Source organism: Arachis stenosperma, chromosome 3 (genome assembly GCF_014773155.1).
Source record: "Arachis stenosperma cultivar V10309 chromosome 3, arast.V10309.gnm1.PFL2, whole genome shotgun sequence".
In the NCBI taxonomy this organism is placed as follows: Eukaryota; Viridiplantae; Streptophyta; class Magnoliopsida; order Fabales; family Fabaceae; genus Arachis; species Arachis stenosperma.
This window is the reverse complement of record NC_080379.1, coordinates 122,119,547-122,129,289: the sequence shown is the minus strand read 5'-3', so window position 1 is coordinate 122,129,289 and position 9,743 is coordinate 122,119,547. Positions and strand designations below refer to the sequence as shown.

Sequence of the window (9,743 nt, the reverse complement as noted above, 5' to 3'; positions counted from 1 at the left end):
ATGAGTAAATGACATAAAAATCCTCTTCCGGGCCCACTTGGTGTGTGCTTGGGCTGAGCAATGAAGCAAATTTCGTGTAGAGACTCTTCTTGGAGTTAAACGCCAGCTTTGGTGCCAGTTTGGGCGTTTAACTCCCATTTGGGTGCCAGTTCCAGCGTTTAACGCTGGGATTTCTTGAGGTGACTTTGAACGCCGGTTTGGGCCATCAAATCTTGGGCAAAGTATGGACTATCATATATTGCTGGAAAGCCCAGGATGTCTACTTTCCAACGCCGTTGAGAGCGCGCCAATTGGGCTTCTGTAGCTCCAGAAAATCCGCTTCGAGTGCAGGGAGGTCAGAATCCAACAGCATCTGCAGTCCTTTTTGGTCTCTGGATCAGATTTTTGCTCAGGACCCTCAATTTCAGCCAGAAAATACCTGAAATCACAGAAAAACACACAAACTCATAGTAAAGTCCAGAAAAGTGAATTTTAACTAAAAACTAATAAAAATATACTAAAAACTAACTAGATCATATCAAAAACATACTAAAAACAATGCCAAAAAGCATACAAATCATCCGCTCATCAGAGGCCAGTCTTCCCCTGCGACGCGGACGCGTCAGCGACGCAGTCGCGTGGGACGAATTGTGCCACTGGCATGCCTCCAGCGCTGCTCCTGCGTAACTTTCTGTTCAATTTATTATTCTCTCATCTCCTTGCGACGCGGACGCGTCGCTGATGCGGTCGCGTCGCGTGCTCGCTTTTTTTTTTATATTCTGAAAAATGCAGAACGCAGTGTTAATATGAATGTGATGTAAAACTCCAGGTTCAATATAATAAAATAAAATAAAATAAAAACAAACAAAACAAAATAAAATTGAAAAAGAAACGATCATACCATGGTGGGTTGTCTCCCACCCAGCACTTTTAGTTATAGTCCTTAAGTTGGACATTTGATGAGCTTCTTGCTATGGTGGCTTGTGCTTATACTGATCCAGGAATCCCCACCAATGTTTGTACTTCCAATAGCCTCCGAGATCCCAAACTAGGCGCAGAAAGCCTTCCAGCAGGTTAAAGCAAGTGACAAGGCCCCAAGAGTGGTGATTGATAGAATGGATTCCGGGGTCCCAGACCTTACCTTTGCACCCGTCTTTTGGTTGAGCAATATTGTTCCCTCCAGGTGGCAAGCAGTCTGAATTCTCACGTAAGCGGCCAAACAACTTCCTAGACCCATTCAGTTGAGCTTTACACCAACCTTTGCATTTAAACCTTGAGCACACAACCATGTTGAACCTTGCTTGACAATTCTTATCACTGGCCATCTTCCTCTTACTCTTAATGCCACAAAGAGCTCTAAGTTGACCATCCGTCTCCAGTAGCCCATATTCAAGTGGGATTAGAAAGCTATGGGATATGAATTTTACCCACTTGAATGTTGTGAAGGATGATGGCAACTTAGGGGGAGGTGTTTCCAACAACTTTGGCAAGGTAATTTCAAGCTCCACTCCCTTGTGCTCTTCTTTGACATCTTCTACCTCTTGATCAACCTCTACAAAATCTTCAACCATGATCTGCCTTGGAGGTTGTACACTCTTCTCAACATCAACATCAAACACCGTGGAAGGAGGCTCTGTGACTGGACTTTCCAATGGAGGTACAGCATCTCTTAAGTCTGCAACCACTTTTTCCTTTTTAATAATTGCTGCTTTGTCCAGGTATTTAAGTATAAAATCGTACTCATCCTCGATATTTTTCTTTCTATGACAACTCCTTTCAACTATTCTTTCATCTTCAAGGGTCTCTCCTACCCTTACCCGTAGGGCCTCCTCTAGCTCTTTATGAAGTATGGATTCGCGAAGATGATTCCTTCTTTCCTATTCCATATCAATAGCATAATTGGGATCATCTTGCTCTTGGATTGATGGATGTGGGTGCTCTTCCATGGATGGTGGTGATGGGATGGAGAGATTATTCTGTGGTTGACAAGGAAGTGCACTAGAGCTTGAGGGTTGATTGTTGAAGGTATTTGGTGGTCTGATTTGGGTGAAGAGAGCTTGTATAGTAGAGTTTAGATCGGCAAGTGCTTTCTCCATGGAGGTTTGGGGTGGATCTATGTATGGTTCATTTGGTTCATAAGGTGGTTGGTATGGTGGATGTGGGTTAGGGTCATATGGAGGTGAATGGCGGAAAGGGGCTTGTGAGTGTTGTGGGTTGAGGTTGTGTTGAAAGGATGATCTCTGAGCATAGGGTGGGCTTGTTGGTAGCTACAAGGTGGTCCACCATATCCATCAGCTTGGGATGCATTGTAGCCTGGTCTTTGTCCATGATATCTAGGATGGTGTTGTTGCCTAAAGGGTTGATTAGATCCTCTTGGCTCCATCTATCCTTGATTGGTGTGACCTTGATGCATATTCCTGCTATGGTTTCTATTTCCTTCAACAAAGTTAGAACCAAACTCAAAGCGAGAGGGGTGAGAATTCATAGTAATTAATAAAAATTAAAAACACAAATAAATAAACAAGCAAAAGGAAATTTTTTTTTTGAAAAATATTTACAATAACCAATAATAAGGCACACGTTTGCAATTCCCCGGCAACGGCGCCATTTTGACGTTAAGATTTTCGCCAGTAAAGAATGTCATAAAAAACAGTCGCGTTGTAGATATAGTCTCTCAACCGACATAAATCCCTTCGTACAAAGTTTTGGTTGTCACAAGTAACAAACCCCTTTTTAATTCATAACCGAGTATTAAACCTCGGGTCGTCTTCTCAAGGAATTGCAGGGAGATATGTTCTTATTATTGGTTATGAGTTTGTAAATTTGGGGGTTTGAGAAAGTAGTGGTAGGGTTTTCAGAAATTAAGGGAGCAGTATGTTGAATGGCAAGTAACATAAAATAATAATAATAAAATTTTTTGGCAAGGTATAAGAACTGGAGGTCCTATCCTTGTCAACAGTGATGAAATTTGGATTTTAATCTCACTTTGTTAACCTCTAACTATGAAGGTAGATCAAGTGGATTAATTAGCTTAATCCTCAGGTCCTAGTCAATTCCGATAGAAAGACTAGAGTTATTGGAGCAACTCCCAATTTCAATCACTACTTTATTGACAGCTCAAGCGTTACCAATTACTTAACCAAAGCCAAAAGGAAGAAAATAGTAAATTTACTGAATAAAAAAAACGTCTTCAGATGGAGAGCAGTAATCATGTAAACAAAAGAAAGCAATCATGAATTGGAATACCTCAAATAACATTAATTAAGAAATAAATTCTAACATGGGGTTCGTAAACCAACATTAACAAACTAAAATAAAATAATAAAATAAAGAACCTGAGATTGAGAGTTACTCCTAAAACTAAGAGAAATCTTAAATCCTAAGAGAGAGAGGAGAGAACCCCTCTCAAAACTAATCTAAATCATGAGAAGTGAATTATGAGTGCCTCATTATGAATGGATGCATTCTCCCACTTTATAGCCTCTAATCTGTGTTCTCTGGGCCGAAAATTGGGTCAGAAACAGCTCAGAAATCACTTCCAGCGCTTTCTGGTCCGTACAGGTCGCGGAAAAGTGACGCGGCCGCGTCGTCCACGCGACCGCGCGGATTGGGTGTTGGCCCGGTCACGCATCCGCGTGACCCACGCGTTCGCGTCACCTGGCGTCAGGGCAACTATGGCAAATTAAATATCAAATCGAAGCCCCGGACGTTAGCTTTCCAACGCAACTGGAACCGCGTCGTTTGGACCTCTGTAGCTAAAGTTATAGCTGTTTGAGTACGAAGAGGTCAGGCTGGATAGCTTAGCAGTTTCTCCAACTTCTTGTATTCCTTCCACTTTTGCATGCTTCCTTTCCATCCTCCAAGCCATTCTTGCCCTGTAATCTCTGAAATCACTTAACACACATATCAAGGCATCTAATGGTGATAAGAGAGGATTAATAATAAGCAAATATAAGTCCAAAGAAGCATGTTTTCAATCAAAGCACATAATCAAGAAGGAAATATAAAACCATGCAAATAGTATGAATAAGTGGGTAAAGAGTAGATAAAAACCACTCAATTGAGCACAAGATAAACCATAAAATAGTGGTTTATCAAGGCATGAGGATTATGCTTGACCCTAGGTCACACAGAGCCTTCTTAAAGGTCATGGTGCCTATGGTACAAGGTACTGAAAACTTCCCAGGATCCTGTCTCTTTTGAGGCAATTTCTGCCTAGTCAAGTCATCCAATTGTTTGGTGAGCAAAGGGGGTTCATCCTCCCAAGTCTCATTACCAAATAACTTGTCATTTAGCTTCATGATTGCTCCAAGGTAATTAGCAACTTACTCTTCAGTGACATATTCGTCCTTTTCAGAGGAAGAATACTCATCAGAGCTCATGAATGGCAGAAGTAAATCCAATGGAATCTCTATGGTCTCATTATGAGCCTCAGATTCCCATGGTTCCTCATTAGGGAACTCATTAGAGGCCAGTGGACGTCCATTGAGGTCTTCCTCAGTGGCGATCACTGCCTCTTCCTCCTCTCCAAGTTCGGTCATGTGGGCAATGTTAATGGCCTTGCATTCTCCTTTTGGATTCTCTTCTGTATTGCTTGGAAGAGTGCTAGGAGGGAGTTCAGTAATTTTCTTGCTCAGCTGTCCCACTTGTGCCTCCAAATTCCTAATGGAGGACCTTGTTTCAGTCATGAAACTTTGAGTGGTTTTGATTAGATCAGAGACCATGGTTGCTAAGTCAGAGTGGCTTTGCTTAGAATTCTCTGTCTGTTGCTGAGAAGATGATGGAAAAGGTTTGCCATTGCTAAAGCTGTTTCTTCCACCATTATTGTTGTTGAAACCTTGTTGAGGTCTCTGTTGATCCTTCCATGCGAGATTTGGATGATTTCTCCATGAAGGATTATAGGTGTTTCCATAGGGTTCTCCCATGTAATTCACCTCTTCCATTGAATGGTTCTCAGGATCATAGGCTTCTTCTTCAGACGAAGCGTCCTAAGTACTGCCTGGAGCAGCTTGCATTCCAGACAGACTTTGAAAAATCATATTGACTTGCTGAGTCAATATTTTATTCTGAGCCAGTATGGCATTCAGAGTATCAATCTCAAGAACTCCTTTCTTCTAATTCGTCCCATTGTTCACAGGATTCCTTTCAGAAGTGTACATGAATTGGTTATTTGCAACCATTTCAATCAGTTCTTGAGCTTCTGCAGGCGTCTTCTTCAGATGAAGAGATCCTCCAGCAGAGCTATCCAATGACATTTTGGACAGTTCAGACAGACCATCATAGAAGATACCTATGATGCTCCATTCAGAAAGCATGTCAGAAGGACACTTTCTGATCAATTGTTTGTATCTTTCCCAAGCTTCATAGAGGGATTCACCTTCCTTCTGTCTGAAGGTTTGGATTTCCACTCTAAGCTTACTCAATTTTTGAGGTGGAAAGAACTTTGCCAAGAAGGCATTGACTAGCTTTTCCCAAGAGTTCAGGCATTCTTTAGGTTGTGAGTCCAACCATATCCTAGCTCTGTCTCTTACAGCAAAAGGGAATAGCATAAGTCTGTAGACCTCAGGGTCAACCCCATTAGTCTTGACAGTGTCACAGATTTGCAAGAATTCAGCTAAAAACTGATGAGGATCTTCCAATGGAAGTCCATGGAGCTTGCAATTCTATTGCATTTGAGAAACTAATTGAGGCTTAAGCTCAAAGTTGTTTGCTCCAATGGCAGGGATAGAGATGCTTCTCCCATAGAAGTCGGGAGTAGGTGCAGTAAAGTCACCCAGCAGCTTCCTTGCATTGTTGGCATTGTTGTTGTTTTCGGCTGCCATGTCTTCTTCTTGTTTGAAAATTTCTGTTAGGTCCTCTACAGAGAGTTGTGCTTTAGCTTCTCTTAGCTTTCGCTTCAAGGTCCTTTCAGGTTCAGGGTCAGCCTCAACAAGAATGCTTTTGTCTTTGTTCCTGCTCATATAAAAGAGAAGAAAACAAGAAAATATGGAATCCTCTATGTCACAGTATAGAGATTCCTTGAGGTGTTAGAGGAATAGAAGGAAGAGGTAGAAGAATTCGAACTTATCAAGAAAGATGGAGTTCAAATTGTGCATTGAGGAAGAGTGTTAGTCCATAAATAGAAGGATGTGAGAATAAGGGAAGTAATTTTCGAAAAATAAGTAAAAGATTTTAAAATCATTTTGAAAAATACTAATTGATTTTCGAAAACTAAGAGTGGAAAAGAAATCAAGTGATTTTTGAAAAAGATTTTGAAATTAGAAATTAAAAAGATATGATTGAAAACTATTTTGAAAAAGATGTGATTAAAAAGATATGATTTAAAAGTTATGGTTTTAAAAAGATATGATTGAAAAGAGATGATTGAAAAACAATTTAAAAAGATTTGATTTTAAAAATTAATGACCTGCCTAACAAGAAAGATATGATTCAGACATTAAATCTTTCTCAACAGAAAAGGCAACATACTTGAAATGTTGAATCAAATCATTAATTCTTAGCAAGTATTTTTGAAAATGGAAAGAAATTGATTTTGAAAATATATGATTGAAAAGATATGATTTGAAAAAGATTTGATTTTGAAAAATTTTGAAAACTTGAAAAAAAAATTGAATTAAAAACAGAATCTTCCCTCTTGTGCCATCCTAGCGTTAAACGCCCAGAATGGTATCCATTCTGGCGTTTAACGCCCAAAACACTACCCTTTTGGGCGTTAAACGCCCAACCAGGTACCCTGGCTGGCGTTTAAACGCCAGTTTTCCTTCCTCACTGGGCGTTTTGAATGCCCAGCCTTTTTCTGTGTAATTCCTCTGCTGTATGTTCTGAATCTTCAATTCTCTGTATTATTGACTTGAAAAGACACAAATTAAAAAAATTTTGGATTTTTAATAATGAGGAATAATCAAAATGAAACTAAGATCAAATGAACAATGCATGCAAGACACCAAACTTAGAAGTTTGTATACTATTGACACTAACAAAATGAGAATGCATATGAGAAATAACAAAACACTCAAGACAAGAGAATTTAAAGATCGGAACAAGGAAATCATCAAGAACAACTTGAAGATCAATTAAGACACATGAATGGATTCGGAAAAAAATGCAAGAAGAACAGAAACATGCAATTGACACCAAACTTAAAATGAGACACTAGACTTAACAAGAAACATACAATATTTTTGGTTTTTTATGATTTTGTAATTTTTTTTGGACTTTTTCGAAAATTGATTGAAAAAAAGAAAATAAGGGTATCAAAATTCTTAATGAGAATTCCAGGAATCATGCAATGTTAGTCTAAAGCTTTAGTCTAAAGAAATTAGACATGGCTAGCTAAGCTTCAGCAAGACATTACATTCAAGAGCTAAATTGATGAGAATCAATCAGCTTTGGTGATGATAAGAACATCACCTTGAAACACTAGAATTCATTCTTAAGAACTCTGAAGAAAAATACCTAATCTAAGCAACAAGATGAACCGTCAGTTGTCCAAACTCAAACAATCCCCGGCAACGGCGCCAAAAACTTGGTGCACGAAATTGTGATCATCAATGGCGCCATCAACATGGTACGCTCAATTGCAATCTCAACTCTTTATCACAACTTCGCACAACTAACCAGCAAGTGCACTGGGTCGTCCAAGTAATAAACCTTACGCGAGTAAGGGTCGATCCCACGGAGATTGTTGGTATGAAGCAAGCTATGGTCATCTTGTAAATCTCAGTCAGGCGAATTCAAATGGTTATGGATGATTTATGAATAAAACATAAAATAAGGATAGAGATACTTATGTAATTCATTGGAGAGAATTTCAGATAAGCGTATGGAGATGCTTTGTCCCTTCCGTCTCTCTACTTTTCTACTGTCTTCATCCAATCCTTCTTACTCCTTTCCATGGCAAGCTGTATGTTGGGCATCACCGTTGTCAATGGCTACAGTCCCGTCCTCTCAGTGAAAATGTTCAACGCGCTCTGTCACAGCACGGCTAATCATCTGTCGGTTCTCAATCAGGTTGGAATAGAATCCATTGATTTTTTTGCGTCTGTCACTAACGCCCAGCCTTCAGGAGTTTGAAGCTCGTCACAGTCATTCAATCCTTGAATCCTACTCAGAATACCACAGACAAGGTTTAGACCTTCCGGATTCTTTTGAATGCCGCCATCAATTCTAGCTTATACCACGAAGATTCCGATTAAGGGATCCAAGAGATATCCACTCAATCTAAGGTAGAACGGAGGTGGTTGTCAGGCATACGTTCATAGGTGAGAATGATGATGAGTGTCACGGATCATCACATTCATCAAGTTGAGGAACAAGTGATATCTTAGAACAAGAACAAGCTGAATTGAATAGAAGAACAATAGTAATTGCATTAATACTCGAGGTACAGCAGAGCTCCACACCTTAATCTATGGTGTGTAGAAATTCCACCGTTGAAAATACATAAGAACAAGGTCTAGGCATGGCCGTGAGGCCAGCCCCATGATCTAAGATAGCATAAAAATACTCAAAGATAGCTACCAAGATGAAAATACAATAGTAAAAGGTCCTATTTGTAGAGAACTAGTAGCTTAGGGTTTACAAAGATGAGTAAATGACATAAAAATCCACTTCCGGGCCCACTTGGTGTGTGCTTGAGCTGAGCATTGAAGCTTTCATGTGTAGAGACTTTTCTTGGAGTTAAACGCCAGCTTTTGTGCCAGTTTGGGCGTTTAACTCCCATTCTTGTGTCAGTTCCGGCGTTTAACGCCGGGCAGTTTTGAACTGATTTGGAACGCCAGTTTGGGCCATCAAATTTCGAGAAAAGTATGGACTATTATATATTGCTGGAAAGCCCAGGATGTCTACTTTCCAACTCAGTTGAGAGCGCACCAATTGGGCTTTTGTAGCTCCAGAAAATCTACTTCGAGTGCAGGAAGGTCAGAATCCAACAGCATCTGCAGTCCTTTTCAGCCTCTGAATCAGATTTTTGCTCAGGTCCCTCAATTTCAGCCAGAAAATACCTGAAATCACAGAAAAATACACAAATTCATAGTAAAGTCCAGAAAAGTGAAGTTTAACTAAAAATTAATAAAAATATAATAAAAACTAACTAAAACATACTAAAAACATACTGAAAACAATGCCAAAAAGCGTATAAATTATCCGCTCATCAATAGCTAACCATTGTTTGATTGCTTAGATTAGGTGTTTTTAGTTTTTTATTTCTTTTTATTTTTGTTTTACCTTTTAATTTCGAAAAATTTGAGTTTTATTTTAGTTAAAAAAATTTTCTTAGTTTTTGAAATTAAGTTTAGTGTCCCGTTAGTGATTTTTCTTCTTTTCTTTTTTTTTTTTGAAAATTTTGAAAGTATTAGTTTTTTTTTTTTCTTGTTTAATTTTTTGAATTCTTTGGTTTGTTTCTTTCTTATTGGTTTTTGAAATTTTTAGTTTAGTTGACTACCTTATTTTATTTTATTTCGTTTTACATAGGATACCTCACTGGGAATTCTCTGCACTCTGACATAGAGATTCCCACTTTTCTTTATTTTTTGTTTGTGTGTGCAAAAACAAGAAAGAGCTCACCATGGATTCGAATGGAAATGAGCAACCTAGAAAAACCCTGGGTTTATACACTGCCCCCACTCCTGATTTCTATGGGAACAGTATTGTTGTACCTCTGATTGGAGCAAATAATTTTGAGATAAATCCACAACTGATTACTCTGGTGCAACAAAATTGTCAGTTTCATGGACTCTTGTAGGAGGATCCAAATCTGTTCATTG

General features: G+C 39.1%; 1 non-coding gene across 1 annotated transcript; it reads left to right on the top strand.

Moving 5' to 3' along the window:
* Positions 1-5,288: 5,288 nt before the first annotated feature.
* LOC130972476 (small nucleolar RNA R71) lies at positions 5,289-5,396 on the top strand. The gene has a single exon (XR_009083641.1). It is a non-coding gene; the product is annotated as a small nucleolar RNA R71 (small nucleolar RNA).
* Positions 5,397-9,743: the final 4,347 nt, after the last annotated feature.